The following is a 23,775-nucleotide window of genomic DNA, read 5'->3' as shown; positions in this document are numbered from 1 at the left end:
TCCAAGCAGCCATGCAGTTAAGAGCATGAAAGGGCCTGAATCAAGTAACAGGGGTTTCCCAAGACAAATATTTGGGTCTGAAAATGCTTTTTAGAGGAACTGGAAAACTAAATAACAGCAGCATATAAAAATCTATCTCAAAAATTTAAAAAAAACAACATAGAGATTGCAAAGAAAGTCAGGAAAAATACCATATTATAAGATTTTGGTTTTATGGTGTGTGTGTGTGTGTGTGTGTGTGTGTGTGTGTGTGTGTGTGTGTGTTAAGACACTTGTTAATGAGAAAAATATAAAATAGCAAGGCATTTCAATGAATAAAATGGAAGCAAAGTCAGCTATGGCCACAAACTAAGGTGAAGGCAGTTCAGAAAATAGTGACTTCTGGCTCCTCACATCTATTACAGAGTTCTTCCCACCACCCTGATTCCTTCCTCCAGGGTCTCCCATGACCTAGAACCATGACTGAAGGACATTTGGCTACCAAGGCAAAAGATACCACTTGGCTATCCTTCTCATCTCCTTTATGGCTGAAGGTACTGACTGTCATAGGAAGCTATGAACCGAATCATGACAGATAACTAAATGAGTTCCAAAGGAACCACAGAGGAATTTTCTAGAACAGTCCTTACACTCTAAGACTGAAAGAACCATTGGGATCTTTTGCTCCAATGCTCCTTCTCTCCACTGCATTAGGGAAGTTAAGGTATTGCCATGTTGTACATGAAGATAGCTAAGGCCCAGAGACATTCCCAGAGTGAGGAAGGGATGGAGCATAGATAGAATCAGAATGGCCCATTGTTCAGTAGAACCAGGGTCCTCCCACTATGCTGAACATCCCTCTAAGTGTGTGGCAAGAAGACTTCCCAACATTTACAGAAACTTTAAAATCAATTAGTGTGCTGGCTTTGGAGAAGATATTGTAACCTGTCCAGAGTAATAAAATCAGCAATGCACAGCACTGCTTTCCTCTATGAAGAGCTTGAATAAATAAGACATTTATAAAAATGAGTGGAAAATCTGAAATGAATATCCCAAGAACCATGAAAAAATAAGCTAAGAGAAATTGAATTTTCTTTTGAGTCTCTAAGAGAGAGGTGGCAGTTGAGAATTTTATGCATAATTTATAAGGAAAATTGTACCGTTCACTCAAGTATACACCATATCAGTTTGTGGCAAAGATTAAGCAAGCTGTCCTTTTTTTAATTGAAATCAAATATAGGTATGGAAGAAAATGAATTCTGAATGAGGGAAAATGCAATGAGTCACATGGCCAAAGCTTACTAAAATTTACATGATAGCTTTCTTTTTATAACCAAGTAACTTTGACCTTCTTTATTGATCAGTAATAAGAAAAGGCCCCAAAAGCGAAGTCCTATGTAGTGCTAAAGCCCCCTGTTCTCATTTTCCCTCCACTCTACGGAAAGCTGGGTCTTGCCATAAATAGCACATACCTCTCTGAATACCTATGATTTGAGCAGCATCGGTAAAATGCTTGAGACAAGTGTCATTGTTTCCTAAAATCTTGACCATAATCAATTCTGTTTGGGAATTTTTACCTAGAGAGAAGCTTTTAAATTGCAAATACTTCCATAAATACTAAACTCATTCCCACTAAGGTAATATTCTCTTAACCTCAGATTAAGAGAATTCATGGAGACTGTTCAGGCAAAAGGAGAAAGTCTTTAAAAGGAGGGAATGAGCATAGTAACTGGGAAGAGGGAAAACTAGACTATGGTGATGCCACAGTTTTATTGGTATGACTTCAGGATTGGTCATGAAGATTCATACAAGCAATCTCCACAGAAAACTAAGTCACTTACCACGGCCCTTGTTTTCCTTGACCCTTCCCCTCAACCCTCTTCTCCATCCCAGGAACATCATTATGGTCACCCCTTAGACCACTCTGAATTTCATTAGCTGTAGTTACAGGTAGGCATTAACCTATATGCCATTCCCATGTCAGACATTCCCTTGCTGTTTTCTGGGTATTCGTAAATTCCTGTGTTGGGCCCCAGTGTAACTGAATAGTTAATACATCTTTCTCTCTTTTGGGAGCCCCACAACATCTGTAACAAAGCTTCTTCTGCCAAGTAGCCTCCATACTAATACTAAAAATAAAAAAACAATTTGCAATATGCAGCTCTTTACAGTTTCCAACACACTTTTACTTATATAATTGCTTATTTATATAAACCAAAAAGGAAATTAAGCAAGGGGATTTATTATTCCAGCCTTACAAAGGAGGATTAACCTCTGGAATAGCAACTACCTAACTTTTTGCTGAAAATTACCCTATGCCGAGCACTTTTCTGAGCACTTCCTCATAGCTAATTTAGTTATTTCAGTAGCACTACCAGGTAGCTACTATTATTATCCCCATTTTATGGACGAGAAAATTTCAGCTTTAAAAACATGAGCTATTTTTGCTATTTTCTCAAGATCACATAGGAAGTAAGTGGCAGAAATTGTGGCTTGCATCTAGTTCTATTGAATCAAAATTTAATACTCTTAAATGCTGCTATTCTAAACAAGAGTTAAAAGTGTGGAAGCTTTTTTCTCAAAGCCATACTTTCTAAGTGGCAGGAAGTACTTCTAGATTTAACTCCTCATTAAATGCAGTTTCCATACCACCCTTATATTTACTGAAATGCAGGCAATTTGTCTAAGGAACAGAATGATATGATACACTTAGTCCTGTACCCAAACTTTAACAACCACTGGTTCCTTACCTGAAGAACTTTCCTTTGCAATGGAAATTTCTTACGAATCTCTGAAAGATGGCTTCAAGACATTCTATCTTCAAGAAGTGAAATGGATTAAATGATCCCCATTAAGCGTATGGTAATTTTAGCCTTTCCAACTCCTTGCAATAGAACATACAGTGTGAGCACAGGGTAAATTCCAATCTAAGGTTGTAGGTTTGATCCTGCTATGTTATTAGCAGAGTGAGTCACTCTAACCAAGAGTTATAGAGAACACTATTTCCTGGAAATGTATTTGAAGGTGACAATGAAGAAATAAGATGCCTTCCTTCCCGCCCCCCACCCCAACAAGAACACTCAGCTTTTAGAGTTTTCTCCAAAGTTGTTATTATTTTGACAAAGCAAAGACATGTCAACAAAATTAAGAAATGTCATTTTCTTAATGATGGTGATTTTTCATAGAGTAGGCTTGCATTATCCAGCACACTTATTTAATTGAAGAAAATATAGCTGAATTAGAATCATATAAATATTTTTAATTTAAAATGTCAAGTCAACTTATTTAACCAAATTGCTAGGTGAGATGATCTTGGTCTACGTCCTTCTTTGAAGAAGTGGTCAAAGGAGAAGGTTTAGGTTCTGATGGGAGCCTTCCCCAGTTAAGCAGGGTTATCACCTGTTCTGTGCTCTGATTCGTAGAGTGATGCGGAAACTGTCCCTGAAATGCAGAGCAAAGACTTCCTTTGGACAGGTAAACCACAAACTGTAAAGTGCTATACTAGAGAGATTCTCTATAAAATGGCCTGAGACTGCTCCAAAATATGAAATTTGTTTTCACAGCACTAAAGTGAAGAGAGGTTGGGGATTATTTAATTAATTTTATTAATTTATCTTCATTCCCTAAATTTGAAGTGGTAAGTCTAGTGGCACTATGTAAATTCACTTTTTCTTGAATGAACTAAAATGTTTGTCTGTATTTATAGATCAGTAACATTATTTGATAAAAATTCCAATGAACAGGGAGAGCTCCTTACAGATGTAATAGCAGGCGCTCTCCTAAACTAACCGTGTTTCTCAGAGTCTCACTCTAAAATCAAAAGGAAGAAGTGCCTGATTGGAAAAGTGGTGGGAGGGATGATGGAGCATCTTTATTCAGGATTCAGATACCTGGGCTCTGCCACAGACCTATCGAGTTAAACCAAATGGAGACACCCTGCTGTCAGCACATACAATGGAATCCAGAAGTCACTGTTTTGTATGAAAGTTTGAGAACCACTGACCAGGTTCCTGAGGCACCAGACAGTGAGGGGCCGTGGAGCAGAAAGGAGAGGGACAGAGGAGGCTACAACAGCCACAGTGGAATGGCCTCAGTAAGGCCTCCTGATGGGAATTCCTACATTATTTTGGCTTTCATTTAACAGAGCAGGCCCAGGAGTCTAGGGATAGAGTCCTGTGAAAGGTGAAGTGGGATGGGTGAGGGGCCAGAGCAGGCTGTGTCTTTATAGGCAGGGATTATAAAGAGAAGGCAGGAGGAAGAGTCACAAAGTAGACTCTGTGCTCAGCTTTTTGGAATCAATCTCATGGAAGAAATGAGCTTCATGATCCCAGGAGAACGATGCTGTGGTCAGGCAGCTGCTGCCCTGCCCCACATTTGAGGCTGTTGAGAGAGATCCCCTAATGTTTCTGGCACAACCTATAGGGGCCATAATAAGATGTACTCAGTGATATGATGTGGTCAGTCAGAGGGAGGCCTGCGGAATAGAGCCCTGATGTTCCTCCCTGTCTGAGTCGGAGGACAGAGGAGGCAACTGGGTTGGAAGCAGTGGCCTGCCTTCAGCCCAGCCTGGTTTAAGGCATCCTCCCCACCCTACCAGCAGAGGCCAGTGATGGATTACATGAGATGAGGCATATAAAGCATTTAATTGAGATGCTAATTTAAATGGTAGCTAATGGCACCATGTAGATAAAAGTGCTTTGAGAGTCTAGAACACTGAGCAAAATGAAATATATAGAATTAATAGACAGAAGACTGTGGTTCTAAGAAAATTCTAAATTGCTGTTTAACTATTGGGTTTACAGTGGTTTATAACTTGAGCTCCATAAAAACCTAGCAATTCCTCTGAACCCCCAGTCCTACTGTCTATTGGTGGAAGGTGAGGCTCAAGGAGACAAACCTCTAATTTCCTACCTCACCTGCACTTTATTAGAGTACTACCAATTCTATTTCATACTATAACTTTGTTTGGTCAGAGGATTTCTCAACTAAGAGTCTGAAAAATATTGCGCTTGAAAATAAAAATGAACAGGTCACTAGGGTTCTGGTAAGAAAGGTAGTGATATAGTCTCCTGACCCAAATGGCCTTAATGACCAGAACTATTGTCAAACTTACCATTTCTTTCCTGTTTTGTTTATTAATGAGTGGAATTTGGATCTCAAACCATGCTTAGAGTAAGAGCTGTAGTTTATCATGCTCAAAGCCCTGATCTGTCTCCAATCAAGAATAAGATACTGCATTGATGCCAAGCATTTACAAAAAAACCCACTGGGTCTCTGGTCACAAACACAATTGCCTCACAAAGAGCTAATAGTTGGAATGACTGTGAGCACCAATTCTTAGCTGCTCGAAACTGATAAAACAATCAATAGGGAGTTTCTCTGTATTTGTTTCCAAGGAGATAACAACCTGCTCAGGGTTATTGGGATGGCCTGCTAGTCTCCTGGGAAGAGCAAAGACAGCAAGACAAAGCCTTGAGAAAAACAATAGCCTGGGCTTGGTGACCTTGGATAAGTTCCTTACTTTTTATCTAAAAGCTTCTCATCTGTAAACTGGGAAAGATAATCATTCACCCAACCCTCCAACACAGTAATAGGTCCAATGTAAAACATTAGAATCATAAAGGACATTAGATACCATTATTCTGTGATCTCAAATTATCATGAACACCAGACAGTTACCTGTCTCACTCCTATTAAAAAGAGGACTGTGGTGAGATTCCAGACATGTCTTAATTATCTTTGTATCCATAGATCAACATAGTATCTGCATATTCTAGAGAATGGTTTATTATTAATCATTTATTAGGTAAACAAAAGAAGGAAATGAACAAGTGAATAAATAGTTTACTAAATAAAGGTATTAAACCATTCAAAGTTCCAGTCCTAAATCAAGAATCCTTCATAAAATATTCACAAATAGGTGTCTATGCCTCAAAATGCATGTCCCAAGAAAAATGATAAGGATAGCTAGGGAGGTGTAGGAACAACCACAAGGCACAGCCTTTCATTGTTAATGGAGCCCAAAATGCATACACTTGTTCTCGGCAGTCACATCATATGATCATACCAAGACTACAGTCAACTAGAACTCTCAAATATTTTCCACATGCTATGGATCCAAATCAGTCTAACTCCAGGTATGTTTTTGAATCTAGAAGCAGAAGTGTCCATAAATTCTAATAACTATTGACATGCCAATTTGGTCCCATTATTTAACTTTATGCTGATGTAAAATATGTCCACACAAAAGTGAGAAATCAAGTGTGCAGCTTGATGAATTTTCAATCACAGAATAAATCATGTAATTAGCATCCAGATAAGAAAAAAGAACATTAGCCATGCCCCCAGGAGCTCCCCTTGATGCCCTCTTCCTGTCACCACACCAGCAAGCAAAACCAACCACTCCTCTGACTTTTAATACTCTACATTATTTGAGCCAGTTTTCAAACTTTGTATATATGGGATAATACTGAATGAACTCCCATGTCTTGTTTCTTTCCCTTAACATTTGTTTCTTCTCATTGCTGATATAGTATTCCACTGTGTGAACACCTCACAATGAGTTTAGCCGTGCTACTGTTGATAAACATTTGGGTAGTTTCTCTTTTGGGGCAATTAGTAATAACGCTGTTATGAAATCTTGTACATATCTTTGTGGATGTATGTTTAGCTTTCTGTTACAATAAAAGCTTTTTTGAATCATGAGTCTATTTCAATCCTTCAGCTCCACCTCTATACATTTCTGAATCCACCTGCCTCTGACTTCTCTGATCCCAGCTTGGTCTAAGTCACCTCATCTCTGATGTGAAATATTGCGATGATTCCTAACCAGCTTTTGCATTTATAATCTGAGCTCTACACAGCAGAAATGGTTGTCTTTATAAAAAGTGATAACCCACCACTGGTTTCCCATTGAAATAAAATAAACACTCCATACCATGGTCTCCAAGGCCCTATCAGTACGGGCCTCCACTACATCTCTGGACTGGTTTTGAATTATTCTGTCTCCACTGTTCACTCTGCTCCAGCCACACTGGTCTTCTCACACGTTTTGAATATGCTAAGCATGTTTCTTCTTCCTATAATGCACCTCCCCAAGAATCTTCACATCACAGGATCCTTTTTGTCATTTCTCATATCAATGTCATCTCAGAGAGGCCCTTCTGACCCCCTGATCTAAAATAGCACCCCCCCTCTAGGTCATTTTCCGACTGGTTAAACTGGAGCTCATTCCACTACCTAACATTTCTATTTTCTATTTCCTGGCTTACTGACTATGTTATTGTTTTTAACAGTTTTATTGAGATATAATTCACATACCATAAACTTCACCTTTTGAAGTGTACAATTCAGTGATTTTTAGTATGTTCACAAAGTTATGCAAGCATCACCACTATGAATTTCAGGACAGCCCCACCCTCCCCCCCCCAAAAAAAAGAAACTCTGTATCCCAGAGCAGTCTTTCCCATTCTTCCTCCCCACAGTACCAGCAACCATTAACCAGCTTTCTGTCCCTACCACAGATTTGTAGGTTTGACATTTCTTGACATTTCATATAAATAGAACCATACCCTATGTGCCTTTTATACCTGGTTTATTTCACTTAGTATAATGTTTTCAATATTAATCACATTGTGGTGTGGATCAGCACTGGATTCCTCTTCCTTGTCAAATAATATTCTGCTGTGTGGATATATCAAATTGTGTCTGTCCATTCATCAATAGATGAACATTTGGGTTGTTTTCTTTCCTTAGAAGGAGATATTATACAAAATGTTGCTATGAACATGTGTGTATACATTTTTGCATGGATGTATATTTCATTAATCTTGGGTCAAGACCTAGGAGTGAGTGATCGCCTTCTGATTAAAGAATGTCATCTTATCTCTGTGACAGAAGACACTATCAGCACCAGCACATAATGGGTACCCCACCCATTTTGAAGTTGAATGAATTAGCCTAGGATCTCAAAGCAAGGTTAACCAGAACTGATTACCTTGTATAGTTTTGCTTAAAAATTTAGTGTCACTTAGGCCTCAACTGCCTAACAGAAATTACTCAGTAAAAAGCTGGTTTTTCATATTAAAAGATACATTTTTTTAATCCTCACTGGAGTATCTGTTTATTGATTTGAGAGAGTGAAAGAGAGAGAAGCATAAATGTGAGAGAGAAACATTGACCAGTCGCCTCCTGTACATGTCCCGAGCATGCACCCCAACCAGGGATCAAACCACAAATTAGGCATGTGCTCTGATTGGACATTAAAGCTGCAAGCTTTTGGTGTATGGGACAATGCTCCAAACTACTGAGCAACACAGTCAGGGCCATGAAAGTTTTCATATTAAATAGCACATACTGAAAATTATGTGTTGAGAGGGATATTCGAACTTAAATGCACAATACAAATTGGAGGAGGAAGCAGAATCATGGATAGAATAAGCATCCAAAAGAAAAAAAAATCACCTATGGCCACTTCGACAGATGAATCTGCTTGCAGGGGCCCTGATGAAGAATTTCTGAACCAGGTGGAGAAATTACTTTTCAAGCAAGCTGCATCCTTTAGCTCATGCAGAGACCATTGAGAAAATAAATGAAGCAAACAACTTTAAATATTTGGGGTTGCTGCTTACATCAAAACTGGACTCAAATGTTTTTTGTCTTAGAGCTGTGGGAATTTATCTCAAAATCCTCTTAGATTCCCATTTATCTCTCAGCAAGGTTGTTTAAGACCATCAAAGTACAGAATTGCCCCAGTGGAGCCAGACCAATGGTCCATCCAGCCCAGGATCTTGCCTCTGAGACTAGCTAGTGTGGAATGGTATGAAAAACAGGCAAAAGTCCTTACTGAAATGCACCTAATTGTGCAGTGTCAGGGCAGGGGGCTTGGTTCAATCTCTTCTGAGCCCAGCTGGTGACCAACGTCTGCCCTGAAGCAGGAGGCCTAACGGCCCTGGTAGCTCTTAGCCTGGCAAGAGTGACTGCCGCCTCCATCTCAGAGCACGATTTCCTTCCCCCGGTGTCTTTAGAAAAGAAGGTTGGATATTTACCACCCAACAAGTTTGCTGCGATTGCATTATGGTGGGCCATTAGAGTTAATCCATTAGCAGAGGGGAAAAGATCTTCAGGGAACTGGAGAGTTTAAGTTGAAACTAGATAATTTGCTGCCACTTCCTCTGAAATATTTATTTTATTCTTAGGCTGACTTTTTAAAAGAGAAATACTCTTTACATTCTGCCTTGCTTGGGTGTGTTCCTTAAGCAAAGCAATATCTTCAGCTAACTGTCTTTGTGCATCATAAACGGGCTAGCAAGCAGCATAAGCAAAGCAGTGAAGATATGAGAACAGAATGGTGCCTCTGTACCTTCCCAGCGACACAGTGCCTACATTTCTGGGCTCTTGATAAAAGAAAAGCAAATTATTCATTCATTTATTCTTTTACTAAAAATGAGCATGAAGAGCCAGGCTAGGCTCTGGGGGCACATTGGTGAAACAGACAGAGCCTATACCTGTGACCATAGGGTTTTTATTTCAGTGTAGAAATAGGGGGGAAAAAAAGTAAAGTGAAAAAATATATATTTACAAATTAGGATACAATTTGTCTAATGAACACATGGAAGGTACTGAAATAGAATGTGGTTCTGCAGAGGCAGTGATTAACTTAGTTAAACCTAGCGCTTCAACTTCCTTTAGAGGTTTGCACAGAGACCAGAGGTGCAATAAAGAGGAGAGGTGCATTCCAGCAGAGAGAAGCACCTGCGAGGTTCTGAGGAAGCAGAGTGGCTGATGAGCCCCTGACCTGAGCAGGGACGCATCCGACAGGAGTGCTGTCTGCGACTAAGAAGTGGGATATGAGCGGAAGAAGTCCTATCTGCAGAGCTTTCCAGTTCAAACTTTCTTTTTACATGCAAGGGAAATGTTTAACTTTTGAGGCCATTAGCTGAGCAGTTAGTAGTCACTGAACAGGACTCCACCATACAGGTAGGCTTCTCTGAGACCAGTTGACCAGGAGGGTGACTCCTCTGAGGCCATCCAAGTGTGGTCCAAGAGAGGAGGGCCACAGGGATTACATGAAAGCTGCTAGGTCCACATAGCTCCTCCACAGGATCCTGACCTGTGACATGGCTTGATAAGCTTCACTTCAGTTTGACCTGTCCCCCAAACTTGGCCTGTGTCTTTTTCAGATGTTGTATTTCATTTCCTTGATCTGATGTTTTAGCAAGGGCATTTCTTCCCTGAATCTTTCGCTCTGATTATCAGCCACTTAACTCAGGTCATCTAATCTTGGTGTGTGAATCCTTCTGACCCTTGAAATTTGGTCCCCTCTCTGGGGTAATCAGTTATACCACAGGGAGCACACCATTTCAGGCTTTGGACTGTGTAAGCACTGCATTGAGATGGAACACTGGGTGGAATGAAGACAATGGTAAAGGAAGGAGGACAGTTCAGGAGTCGGGAGTTTGGCTAACTAACACACAGCCTATAAATGATGCAACCATCTCTTTTCAGAGCCTATAACTTTCATAATTCAGGGGGGAAAAAGAAGTGTTTGAGGCAATGTGTTTTGGCCTTTGCCATCCTCTAAGCACTTGCAAAATAGTGAGGGACATGGCACTTTTAACAGGAGATGATGGCATTCACCCATCCAGGGAGGAAGCAGTTGAGTAGAAGATGCAAATTCTGAGACCTGGTGCCCTGGAGATATTTAAATACTCACTGGGAAAAGTGGCCCTGGGTGTGGGCTCCTCTGGCAAGCCCCTGGGAAGGAACTGGGGAGCAGGACGGTCTCATAGATTTTGAACTCAAAGACATAACTACTCTATTTGCTTTTGACAAAGTGCAATCTAATTGCAATCTGACGACCTCAAAGGGGACTTTTCAATGATTAAATTCTGGAGTCAAGAACCATATACCTACTTTTTTTCCTTTTCGTTTCCAAACCATAAAACTTAATGAGGGAAATTCAAGGCCTTATGAAAGATTAGAGTAAAAATAAAAGCCTTAAAAATAGAGAAGAAAAGCCCAGATGGTCTGGTCTGGACTTTTTAAGTTGGCTGAGGCTAGTTTTGCCAAGGCCCCAGTCATTATTTTTTAATCTCTCATTGACAAGGCGAAGCTTCCCTGCAGACTGGGATTTGGGACTTATTATCTCCATTTTATTGGCCTCTGTGCCAAGAATAGCAGGGCCAATAAAACACATACTTCCATCTGCTTGGAAGGAGGAATGGACACTGAGTCCACGGGGATGGCAGAGAGCAGCCGCTCACATTCCCCGTGGAGGAGAGAGAGGGTCTTATTTAGTAGCTGGCAGTGAATGGAAAGCAGGGGTGGTGAGATGGGGAGGAAGAAGAAAAGAAAGAAGAGAGAGAAAGGAAAAGCCAGAGGGAGAAAGAAAGGAAAGAAGGAAGGGAGGGAGGGCAGAAAGGAAAGTGGCAGGGAGAGAGAAAAGAAAGGAAGGAGAAAGAAAGGGAGGGTGGGAGAGAGGGAAGGATAATTTTACAAATGGGTCAAAATATGAAATTCTATATCAGTTTTTTGAGCTGCCTTTCTTAAAATATTTATCAAGCAACAATGTAACGCAATTTTTTCTCACATTTGCTTGTGATTTTTATAGGGAAAATCAAGGGGCTTCCTCTTACCCTTAGAATAAAGTATGAAATCTCTAGGAGGTTGAGGAGGTCCTGTAAAATGTATCCCTAGCCCATAACCTTAGACTAGCTCTAGACCTTTGTGGCACACTGCCCCAGGTGAAATCCCACCTTCTGAAACTCCTTTAGTTTTTTTACAATGAAATCTGCCCATGATCATTTCTTCCCAGAACCCACTCCCTTCCCTCTCTGCTGTGACCAACTCAAATTCAAACTTAAGCTAAGTATGCATTGCTTCTGTATGAATGAAGAGGGAGTGTAATTAGATCCTGTTCCTGAAATGTCTACATCATTGGATGTGGAGAGCATGATTTGGGAGCCAGAGAATTAAGGGGAAAGCAAGGAAGTGATGATGAAAGAATGGCTTGGACAAGATATTTCTGGAACAACCTGTCAAATCTCATTCTAATGAATGAAGGGTAAAATCAGAGAACATGATGACTGTGCACAACTATAACTGTCTCTACCTACACACCTCCAACATCCCCTCACTGATCAAAGATGCACCTGTGTGATAGCCACTGGTGTGATGGTGGAGTGAGGGTCCCATAAAGATTGATTTTCTGGGTTTGACCAAACTTTCTGCAAGCCTGTCCCTATGGCCCGGTGGACTGCTCACCAGGTCCCCTTTACTTTTGCCTAAGACAGTGCATCTGGGATGTTTTCCTGATCAGATGGCCCTTGTGAATCATCTTTTGAAGGTTACACAGTGAGTTCTAACTGGGCTTCTTGGAAACTATAATGGTTGTACCATAACGCCCCAACAAACACCCTTCAACATCTATAGGAAGCAGCAGCAAACAGGGTCACAGGACCTTAGGAAAAGTAGTATACTATTCAACAACAAAATTATCCCCCTGTAAGAATTATCCCCTTGCCAATGATAATCCTAAGCAGAATTGACTGAGTACCATGCAACAAGCTAAGTCATTTGTACAGCTTATGTAAGAGAACATTTGCCTTGTCAAGTGTCCATCTTCAAGAAATTTACACTGGTTTACTTAAACTATGGGAAAGATTGTCCTAATATATATTTTTTTTCCTGAAAAAAACACTTCCTTCCCAGAAAAGGTAAAATGGAGGTATGATCTTATCTAAGGCAAGGCATTGATCTAGTATCTTTAACATATATTGTGTGTGTGTGTGTGTGTGTGTGTGTGTGTGTGTGTGTATTTGAAAAGCAAAGAAGGGAGCTTGAAAAATTAAAAACATAAGTTGAGGCAGTCAGGTTTGTGTGTTTTTTTTTTAATAGTCTCAGACAAATTAGGGACTAACTACATTGGAGGGAAGATTCTTCAAATTTGCTAAATCTTCCCAAAGGTGTCAGAATTTGACTTAACCTAAATATTCTGTGTCCCAAGCTTTACAGCCTATTTATCTGGTCCTTCCAGTGTTCTGCTGTCAAAACTCCAATGCAGACAATCACGAAGAGTAGAAAATGAACCACAATAAATTGGAATAGCTACATATTTCAGTTTCTTTGCAGGACTCAGGTGAAGTTATTCCTGCAGAGACCTAAATATGTCCTCCTATGTGGTATAGCAAATCAATGCATCATATGGGCTAGTTTGGAAGTATTCCATCCCAAATTCCTGTATGGCAATTGGGTTTGCATCCAGCTGGGTAAATAGTTTAATAAATAGTCCTTAAAGAGATACTATGGTAATCCTCCCCATTCCCTGGAAAAGGCATGAAATGGCTTCTTCCTTCATGTATCTTTGTATCTCTCTGAGGAAAAACCCTGTTTGTACATGATAGCATTCTGTAAATTATTTCTCTTTCAAAATTCTAAATAATCATTTTGACTTGATTTTTCTGGATAAAAATATGGTAACAGAGGTTTTATGGAAGATTAGAGTAAAAAAAAATTACTGAATTTACTTTGGTACCATGCCCTCCTAAGAGTATGTTCCAACATTTATTGAATACATTTTTATTGAACAACTATCATCTGTCTAGCATGCAATTACATTCTAATTTACTGTCAAATAAATTAAAAGTCAAAGAAATTATTTTTTCTTGGCTGTATGTTTATGCATTTATATGTGTATCGTGTGGATAGAAAAGATGAATTTAAAACCTAGTGTAAACTATCTTATATAATAAAGAGGGAATATGCTAATTGACTGTCATGGCCTCACAAAATGGCAGCACCCAGTCCCCTCAGCCCCGCCTCATCCAGCCTCAGTCCTCCAATCCCCTCAATCCCACCTCATCCAGCCTCAGTCCCCCAGTCCCCTCAGGCCCTCAGGGGAGGGCAGTTAGAGGCAATCATGCTGGCAGGGGAGCAGTTAGGTGTCAATCAGGCCACCAGGGGAGCGGTTAAAGGGATATCAGGCTGGCAGGCAGAGTGGTTAGGAGCCAGCAGTCCAGGATTGTGAGAGGGATGTCCGACTGCTGGCAGTCAGACATCCTCCAAGGGGTCCCAGATTGGAGAGGGTGCATGCTGAGCTGAGGGACATGCCCCCTTCCCTGCACAAATTTCATGCACCAGGCCTCTAGTTACACATATAAATGAAGTATATGTCCACACCATTATTCAAAAGGTTAAATGCTAACATCTTTAGTTAAGAGCACCAGTCTTGACAATGGACGTCAGAAAATAAGTGTGTTTATGTGGCTACTTTGGGTTGAATTCACACTCTCATATTTTGTATTTCACCCAGAAAAACCAACTTAGCAAATGTTACCATGTGTTAGTAACACTATTTCAATAAGATCCAGTTGTTAATTAAACATTTATATTTCAGCATAGAGGTATAGATGCTATATATAATATTATACTTGGTAATTAACTACAAATCTCTCTCTCTCTCTCTCTTTCGCTCTCCCTCTGTCTTTCTCTCTATCTCCCTCTCCATTTGCTTATTAGTTTCCCACCAATAACCAGAGGACAGATATTTGCCGTCAAGATAGCTCCGGCCTTCAGTAGCTCAGCAAGGCAGTCGGTGTGATGCCTGTGATTCCATTTGTCACAGAAGCCTTTATGAAGGAACAGGAGATATAACTTTGCCTCATTTCCCATTTCTTGTTATCGCTCAGACTTCAGTCTCAGCCGCTCTGTTTTCCTGAACCTCAGCTGGATCCGACACTATCAGAGCACCACCTGCTACCACCATGGCAGCTGAGCCCTGTCACCAGCTCCGGGAGGCGGGCTGTTTCCAGAGCAGCTGGGAATCTCCCTCTGGGGCCAGCAAACAGGTCTGCAGGTAGGTCTACAAATGCAGAGTAAAATGAAGGCACTCCACAATTAACTAACTAATGCCAAGGGAGGGGCAGTCTTGGAATTTTGAAGCACTTGTAATTTCAGGGACACTTCCTGGCCTGTAATTCATGGGACCTTCAGTGCAGCCTGCAGGACAACAGAGTGGCACAGTCACATCTGTGTTTACTCAGGTGGAGAGTATGCTGTCACATCCCCTGAAACTAGACACAGCCAGGCTATGGGGTGCAACTGAGGATAAGGAATGGTCAGCGAATCAGTGCCGGGGGACTTGCACCAAAAAAGGTGCAAGGAGAGGTGACTGTTTAATGTGAAGCAGACGGAAGAGTGAACAACTATGCGAGCTATAATGTGACCCTCAGTGTGGAGAAAGGCAAAGAGCAGGAGTGTGAAAATAAGAAAGAGGCAGACAAAAACCACCACTGGGGAATCATCTGAGCCACGCATTGTGGGCAAGGAGAGGAGGTTGATGGTCATGGACTAGCCCAACCTATTCTTTCCTGATGCCTTTTCTTCAAATTTACTCCTTCGGTCTGGACCTTAACTAAAAAGATCATAGGTTTATAGATGCCATTTTCCCTCCCTCTTCTCCTTTAAAACTTACCTCTCTCCTGGTCATAGTTTTAAATATAGGTTCTCATTGCTTCCCCAAACCAGAATAACTTATCATGTTAACACAGGAGCGGGAGGGGTTGGGGGGCAGTTCTTGCCCAGACTCAGTGTTGACATTCTTTTCTCTTCACTCCCCCATCACTGCCCCTCTCCAGAGACACATCCTGCTCCAGGTTCCAGCAATAATTCTAAACTTGTTCATCAGTATAATCCTTGAACTCCTGTCTTGTGCATATACCCATTTCTCTGAAGAGTTTAGGCTACAGCCTCTGAATAGTCTCTTTCATTCATAGAAGTGGCCATACGAACCCCCAGCCTGATCTGCTAACTCCTGAGCAGTGCTTTGCTGATGCTGGCTGCTTGCAAATCTGCATGTCCACCTAAATTGTACATATAGTCTGCTTGTCCTTCTTCAGTTATGTGTGTGTGTGTTTTCTGCCTGTTGGGAGATTTTTCATTTGTTTTAAATCTCTCCAAAGTAGATGTCATGCTTCAATTATAACCTTTGTCATAATTCTTTAATATCTAATTTTCTCCTTAAACCTACAGGAGAGTCATTCTCACTGGCACTTAATTAACCTGACTGGGACCTAGGTTCATGATTTCTGACCCTACCTTCTTCTAGTTCCTGAACTTAAGCTTTATCATGTGATATGCAAGTAAGAGGCTATTGCCAGATGATTAGAAGATAACTCACACTTAGGATAATATGCCACAGTACAGAAATCATTAAGACTTGACAAAAGACCCATTAAAGATCCATGTATATGACGCTTTGGGACACTCAGCCTATAGGTGCAGATGGGTAAAACTGGCACAAAATTCTCCATGGGGCTCCCTGGGATGTCCCACCCCGCCTATATTCTCCAGACTATTCCATCATGATCCAAACACTTTCCTTATTCAAATTATACTGGTTCTGTTATCAAACATGTGTTCATCCAGTTAAAAATAACATTAATGACTAATTGTGGTTTGACGCACTACTGATACTAAAGATATCTGACATATTTTCACAGATAAGGCCCTGAAAGGAATGATGTTTAGATGGAGCATGGTTCAAGGCACTGAAAACTATGGAGACATGATAAAGGAGAAATTAGACATATGAGGCTGTAACCCTGATGGAATGAGATAATAGGGGGAAGGAAAACTGAGAAGGGGAGCATGCCACCAAGGCTTGCACCAGGATGACTAAGACCACTGGAAGCTCCACTCTGCACTCTGCATGGTCCCTGAAACAGAAGGCACTACTGGTTTCCAAAGTGTCCTATTCCTCCCCACTGACTATTCCATCCCCAAACATTCTTTTTAAAAAATATATTTTATTGATTTTTAACAGAGAGGAAGGGAGAGTGATAGAAATTTAGAAACATCAATGAGAGAGAAACATCGATCAGCTGCCTCCTGCACACCCCCCACTGGGAATGTCCCCACAACCGAGGTACATGCCCTTGACCAGAATCAAACCTGGGACCCTTCAGTCCACAGGCTAACACTCTATCCACTAAGCCAAACCAGTTAGGGCTCCCCAAACATTCTTTAGTTTCTCTTCAGAAGTTTAGAACCGAACTCTGGTGACGTAGAGCAGTATTTCCCCAGGTGTAAGATGACACAGATAATGTTAGGTGATGCAAAAGTTTGGCAAATAAAATTGAATCACATGGTGAGAAAGTTATTTCCATTTCAATTTCTTTTCATCCTTCTGATGACATGATGGATAAAGTCTCAGTTTGGAATTGTACATCTTTAACACCTCTCTAACACTTGGTTTTCTCTCTCTTTTTAACAAAAAGAAGTGCAGACTTGAAGCCCAGAGCCTTTTACAGATAATGGTATGCTCCCATAAATTATAACATTGTTTGTTTATAGTGTATTTATTTTCCTACTTATTGCCCTCTTAGGAAAAAGAATGCTGGTAATGTGAAATTGTGAAATCACATTTTCTTTTAAAAATAAGCTTCTAATGAAAAAAAAAATAGATAGGTTTAAAGGATAATGCGAATAAATGGCAGGCAGGTGGTATGTGGCAGTAGCCATGGGGGAAATGTCATCAGTGACATGCAAATGACTGGTAACAAACACTGACTTGGGTCATATTCCCAACATTTCCACTGTGCAGCAGAATCCCTTTCTCTTGCCCTCCCTGGACTGTTCGCTCTCCTCTGCTCAAAATAATATTTCAGCTGAAGTGCACCTTGATTGGCTTGACAGTAAGTACACAACCCCCTAGAGTTCATGCATCGCATGGTAGTGCTACAAGTCTCACTAAAAGCTCAGATGTATGCAAGGGAATGAGAAAAAGGGAAAGTCAGTGGCCTTAGGCTTCAGCACAGGGGAAGGTAGAATAAAGGTGGGGGAGAAAATATGTCCACACAGGTTAGGGAATATATGCCCCTTCCAATAGCCCCCTCACCATTAATATCTCCCATTTCACAGAGGAGGGGCAGAGGAGGGAGACCATGCCCAAGTATTTGGGTAATTGCTTTCTTAAAATGAAATGGCATCTTCTTTTTATTTCCCTTCCTCTAACCTAATAACACCAGCATATTGTATTCCCCAAACTGAAATCTGTGTGCGTAAATCTTTGCAGGCATGGTGAGGCCTTGTTGGGTTTAGTTGTTGTTTCTGAAAAGAGTATACGGGGACATAAAATGTAAGTGAATCAAGCCCTCAGATAGCATTTAATTGATAAGAACCAAAGCTAATATTAGATAACAAATAAATGGTCTGTTGCACAGGCATTTAATTAAACACCAAATGAATGCAGTAATGACCTACTGGAACTAACAGCCAGGAATGCTTTACTGCACGCCAGCATCTGGACGCTTTCACCTTCCAGCCCTCTCCTCCTTCCCCCGCCTCCCCGGACAGAGACATTATAAAGAAATACATTCCCTCATATCCTACGTCCTCATGTTTTCATGTCCCAACTCATCACGCATAATAATCTACTTTGCCCAAGGAAGCTGTACCATTTAGTTAACTCTCTACCAAGTCTCCCCCATCATACATCCCAAATTTCAGCATTTGTGACTGTTTGAAACTCTGGTCTTGTAGCCTTTGGCTGGTTACCTGCTACCTTGAAGATTAATTGCAGACAGTGTTTTAGATAATGGTCTCAGGGAAGATCATGCAAAGCCATGAAGGGAGCAGGGAATCGATGTGTGGCTTTGTCTGGGCCTGTCCAGGGGTTTTAGTCATACAATGAAACACATAATAGGTACAGGAGGTGAACTCCCCTCAGATTTCCTCAACTCAGCCTTGCTGGATTTCACACAGCTCACCTAGGCTACACCTACACTCATCCTGTCCTCATGCTAACCCCTGCCCAGAAATTGGAGATGCACAGACCACACACGTTTTGCATGCACAGACCACACACGTTCATGTGTCTCCCGCATTCCTTTTTTAATCCACGAGTCTTTGAATTCCTCTGCTGGGCACAGGGACAAAAAGCCTTATCAGAATCAACTGCCAAGCTTTTCTGTTCTCCAAAGCACAAACCCACTTAGTGAGGTGCAATCTCTAGGAGCCAACAGCCTTACATCAATGCATGCTTCTAATTCTGGGCCCAAAAGCTTTGTGTAGGTAGAACAGGTCTACAGAATTCCTGGTCCAAGATGGGCTAATTCCTCCCCCTTGGAGAGTTGAGAAAGATAAATTTTAACATCTGCAATGTTTTTTCCACTTACCAATGTGCAGATTCCACATATATGCAATCCTGGGTTAAGGGATCCCTATATAGCAAGAACTTTTAATGAGCATGGAGACATTTGTTCCCCAAACCACCACCCGTCCTCTTCTCAGACATGATTATGAATCAAACTGACTTTGACAAGTTGAGTTAAACCCCACTGATTTGAGCAAGAATCGTATATTATATATACAGTAAAAAATATATAGCTCTATATCTATAATCTAGCTAGCTTGCTATCTTCACAGATTTTAGTGTTAGAATAATTTCCCTCTGCAGGACTCTCCTATTTACTCTATTTCTTTTACATCACAATATCCCTCCCAATTCCGCCTTGTCTCCATCCCTTTCAGGATCTTCATTCCTTTATCTTTCCCTAGAACTTCTGATTCACACATTCCAGATCATTCCTGCCTCTTGAAGTTAATAATCTGAAAGTCAATAGTAACTTCAGTGAATTTTCTTAGAGTTAATTTTCGTTTGTGAAGTGCAAAAGAATAAACCTCTAATGGTGGAATTACCTAAAACACTCAAAGTACATAGGGGGCATATCAAAGTTTTGAGACAGGGCACTCAGCATCTAACATTATATGTGTTGCTCTTTCCATGTAGAGTTAGTCCTATGTGGGTGGGGGAGGCAGAATCAAGGGATCTAAACCCTACAACTTATGGTACTATGAGATACAATGGCATGCATGAAGTCTTCTGGATGACCTGGAAATAATAACAGTTAGATAGATAGATAGATAGATAGATGAACCATAGGTCCTCTCTATATAGATGATAGATAGATAGATGATAGGTAGATGATAGATAGATAGATAAATAGATAGATAGATGATTGATAGATAGATATAGATAGATAGATAGATAGATAGATAGATAGATAGATAGATAGATAGATAGATAGATAGATTTGGAGAGTTATGCACCATTTAAAAACAGGGATACATTCTTAGAAATTTGTCATTAAGCAATTTCATCATTGAGTGAACATCATAGAGTATATTAACACAAACCTAGATGACATAGACTACTACTGTAATTGTATGTGCTATACTTTTATACAACAGGTAGCACAGTGAGTTTGTTTACATAAGAAACAGTACAAACATGTGAATAATGTGCTGTGCTATGATGTTATGGAAGCTAAGATATCACTAGGCAATAGGAACTTTTTCAGCTCCATTATAATCATATGGAGCCACCATCATATATGTGGTGCATCATTGACCAAAACATTGTTATGCAACACTTGACTATATATAGTATCTTTGTATAAAATATCTGACATATGCTCAACACCTGTTTTCTCATTAATGCATTAGTCTTAGGGTTCATCTTGCTATTAAATGGTTGAGTGATAGTGCTTACTATAGGTCTTTTAATTTCCTAAACCATTCTCCACATCAGTTGATGCACGCAGTACTATTCATGTCTCTGCACGATAAATTCACTATTCGTTTTGAAATAAGTTCCTGAAGCCCAGAGAAGTTTAAAGTCACCCAGCAATTTAGGGCGAGAACTTGAAAAGGAGTCTGACTTTCAGAACAAGGTGCTTTTCCACATTATCAGATTAGCCCTCGCCTTCAGAGACGGGTATGCACACTGTTGAAATAAATTGCCTGGGAAAAGACAATCATGTAATAAATTTTAAAAATAAATAAAGAGATATTAGATTGTCTCCTCTAATTTTTGTTCTTCAGTCATATGTTTTATCCCAGGATAGCAAATTGTTTACAAGCAATTATAGTAATTAAGCATAAATACACCCCAGCGAGACAAATATTATTATCCACTGTTTAACAGATGGGAAAGCAGAAGTGGAGAAAACTGGAATGACCTGCACAAGGCCAAAGAGAGTGTCTGCCACAGACACAGGAAGGCATGGAACCTCTCGCAGCCCAGGTCTGCCCTTGAACTTCTGGATTATCCACACTCTTTAAAGAAAGTCTTACTTAAAAATGGAAAAGGAAGGAAAGGATGAGGGTGGTAGTCTCGATGCCAGGGAGAGAGGTGCAGGATGTAACAATGCCCAAGGGATATAGTTTGAGAGATGCAAAACGACACAGTCTGATACCTCAGAGGCATCTGAGACGAGGTCCAGGCTCCTTCCGGGGATCCCAGGTTTAGCAGCAAAGGTCAGAAATGGAATGTGAGTGAGTCTCCTCTAAGAAATAAGGAAGATAAGGTGGCCAGACTTTTTATCCAGTTCTGCATTTTCAGACTGAGCCGTAAGAAAAGGTAACTGGAGCCACAGAGTGAGACAATGGGTTCATGATGAAGACGCAGTTGCCCTTTCTGAAAGGCTTTGGAATTAGTGAGTCAGATGTACAGTTGTATTAATATCAGGAAAATTACACCCAGGGGAAGATGCTGAAAGACAAGAAGGTTAAATTCTGATGCTACGTGTTTCTGTCATTAGTACATTTGAAAAACAGTTTGAATTCAAGCAGAAAAGCATATGGCCAGATACCCAGAAGGCCTTGGGTAGTGGGCACACAATTCATTATACAGATCATGTATCATAGACATGTAACTTGAAACCTAGGTAATCTTATTAACTAATATGGCCCAATAAATTTAATAAAAAAATAAAAATGTATGACCAAAGAGAGTAAGAGAGAAATTAAACAATGGCATAAAGAGTTAACACAGCAGACTAAAATGAAAAGCTGACCTTGAGGTTCATGTCATATTCCGGAAATCAAAAAGTAGTGAAGCCAAGACAAATAATTGTTTGATTTTTCTGTTGAAACATTTGGGAGATTTTGTATCCTATTTGTCATCCCTTCTCAGTGAAAGACAGATGCAGCATGCAATAAATGGGGATTTAAAGCCTCCCTTGAACAGCTATGTGGAATTGTATGTACAAGACAGAAGAGTATGCAGGCACCCATCTCTACAGAGACGCAAACAGTTATTCAGTTGTTTATGGCACTCATCATGTCTATAAAAATTTATATAGTCACCACATACCAATTACAGAAGAGAGATAAATAGAAAAATAAGGAGAGGGGAAGGAGAGAGAAAGAGGAGAGAGAGGGGAGAGAGAGAGAGAAAGAGAGACATCTCAGGAAGGCACCTGAAAACAGGACATGTGTATGTGGAGTGTATGTGTCATCTTCAATTTTCTCAGAAGAAGCAATGACATATTAATAAGTGTATGCACCTTCTTGGAGAATTCTTTCTACAAATATGTCTTGGCCAACATTGGAAAAAGTGCGGACTCCTACTACTTGTAATGAGGTAACTTCAGTTGGTTCCAACAAATTCTGAAAATGTATTAAGGAAAAAAAAAAAAGCAACTTAATTGCCAACTGCAATACACAAATTCTAAGTCTTTGGTATCATAGCACTCAGAACACTAAAAAATGATATGTCTGTTTCAGTGTGGTAGGCAAAAATCTTTCCTCTTTGACTTTCACCACTCATGCTACCAGAAAAATCAACCGTTTGAGAAATAAGGAAGAAAATAGTGAGACAAGTAAGACAGTAAGGTTGTGTAGCCAATCAACAATTAAAAAGCATTATCACTCCACCCTGGCTAGTTTTTCTTAGTGGTTAGAGCGAAGGGTCACAGTTTTGATTCCCAGTCAAGGGCATATACCTCAGTTGCAGGCTCAGTCCTGCCCAGATCGGGGGCATGTGCGGGAGGCAACCAATTGATGTGTCTCTCTCATATTGATGTTTCTCTCTCTCTCCCTCCTCCCTCCCCTCTACTCTCTCTAAGAAAATCAATAGGAAAAATATCCTCAGGTGAGGATTAAAAATAAAAGCATTACCACTCAAAAATAAATCTTTACATGTTAAATAGGAATTATCTCAAATATGAAAATATGAGTAAATAGGGAAAAATAGAATGACTAGAATAATGGAAGTTGAAAGTCAGTTGTTTTACTTCTATTATTTTGTTGACTTATAATTATGGCTTCTTAAATCCAGCAGTGTGAGAATTCCAGTAAAACAAAGCCACCTGCCTAAATGAAGGAACTGCTTCACGTAATCCACTGCTCCTCCAACACCCCTGAACAAATAAATGAGTGCATCACAAGTAAATTTATCTCTGCTTTGTCTACACCAGCTAGACAATGCAGGAAATTTGATGTTTGAAATCTGAAGTTTCCTGATTCCTGTCTGCAGAGATCCCCGCTACATGTAACGCATCAGTTGGTACTTGGTCGTGTCCAGGCTGAGAAGTCATGCAATACTGTATAATAGCTAGCAAGTAGCACTACAATGACCAAATGGCCCCTTAGGTTATTATCAGGCAGGCATCTGACTTTGGGCTAGCTTCGATTTCCACTTTGTGTTCTACCCATCAACTCACTTCCAGATAAGAGGGTTCATCTGTCATTAAAACATTGGACACTGGTTTGGATACCATGGTTTCTCTCTCATTTAAACACAAGTGGTTGATGACTAATGGTGTTGCTGCCTGCCAACTCACTGGAGAACAGGCCCCTCTGGAAGCAATTACCAGTCCGGGTGGTCAGTAGGTAAGCGATAGCTCTTGTTCCCAGGCCAGCACTTCAACAATATGACCAAACACCACTATTCTGTAAATCTGGTCATCTGCTGCATGCCTAAATGAGAACAGTCCAACAAAAGGAGGATCT

The sequence above is a fragment of the Myotis myotis genome, unplaced genomic scaffold (genome assembly GCF_014108235.1).
Source record: "Myotis myotis isolate mMyoMyo1 unplaced genomic scaffold, mMyoMyo1.p scaffold_m19_p_9, whole genome shotgun sequence".
In the NCBI taxonomy this organism is placed as follows: domain Eukaryota; kingdom Metazoa; phylum Chordata; class Mammalia; order Chiroptera; family Vespertilionidae; genus Myotis; species Myotis myotis.
This window is presented reverse-complemented; position numbering follows the sequence as displayed.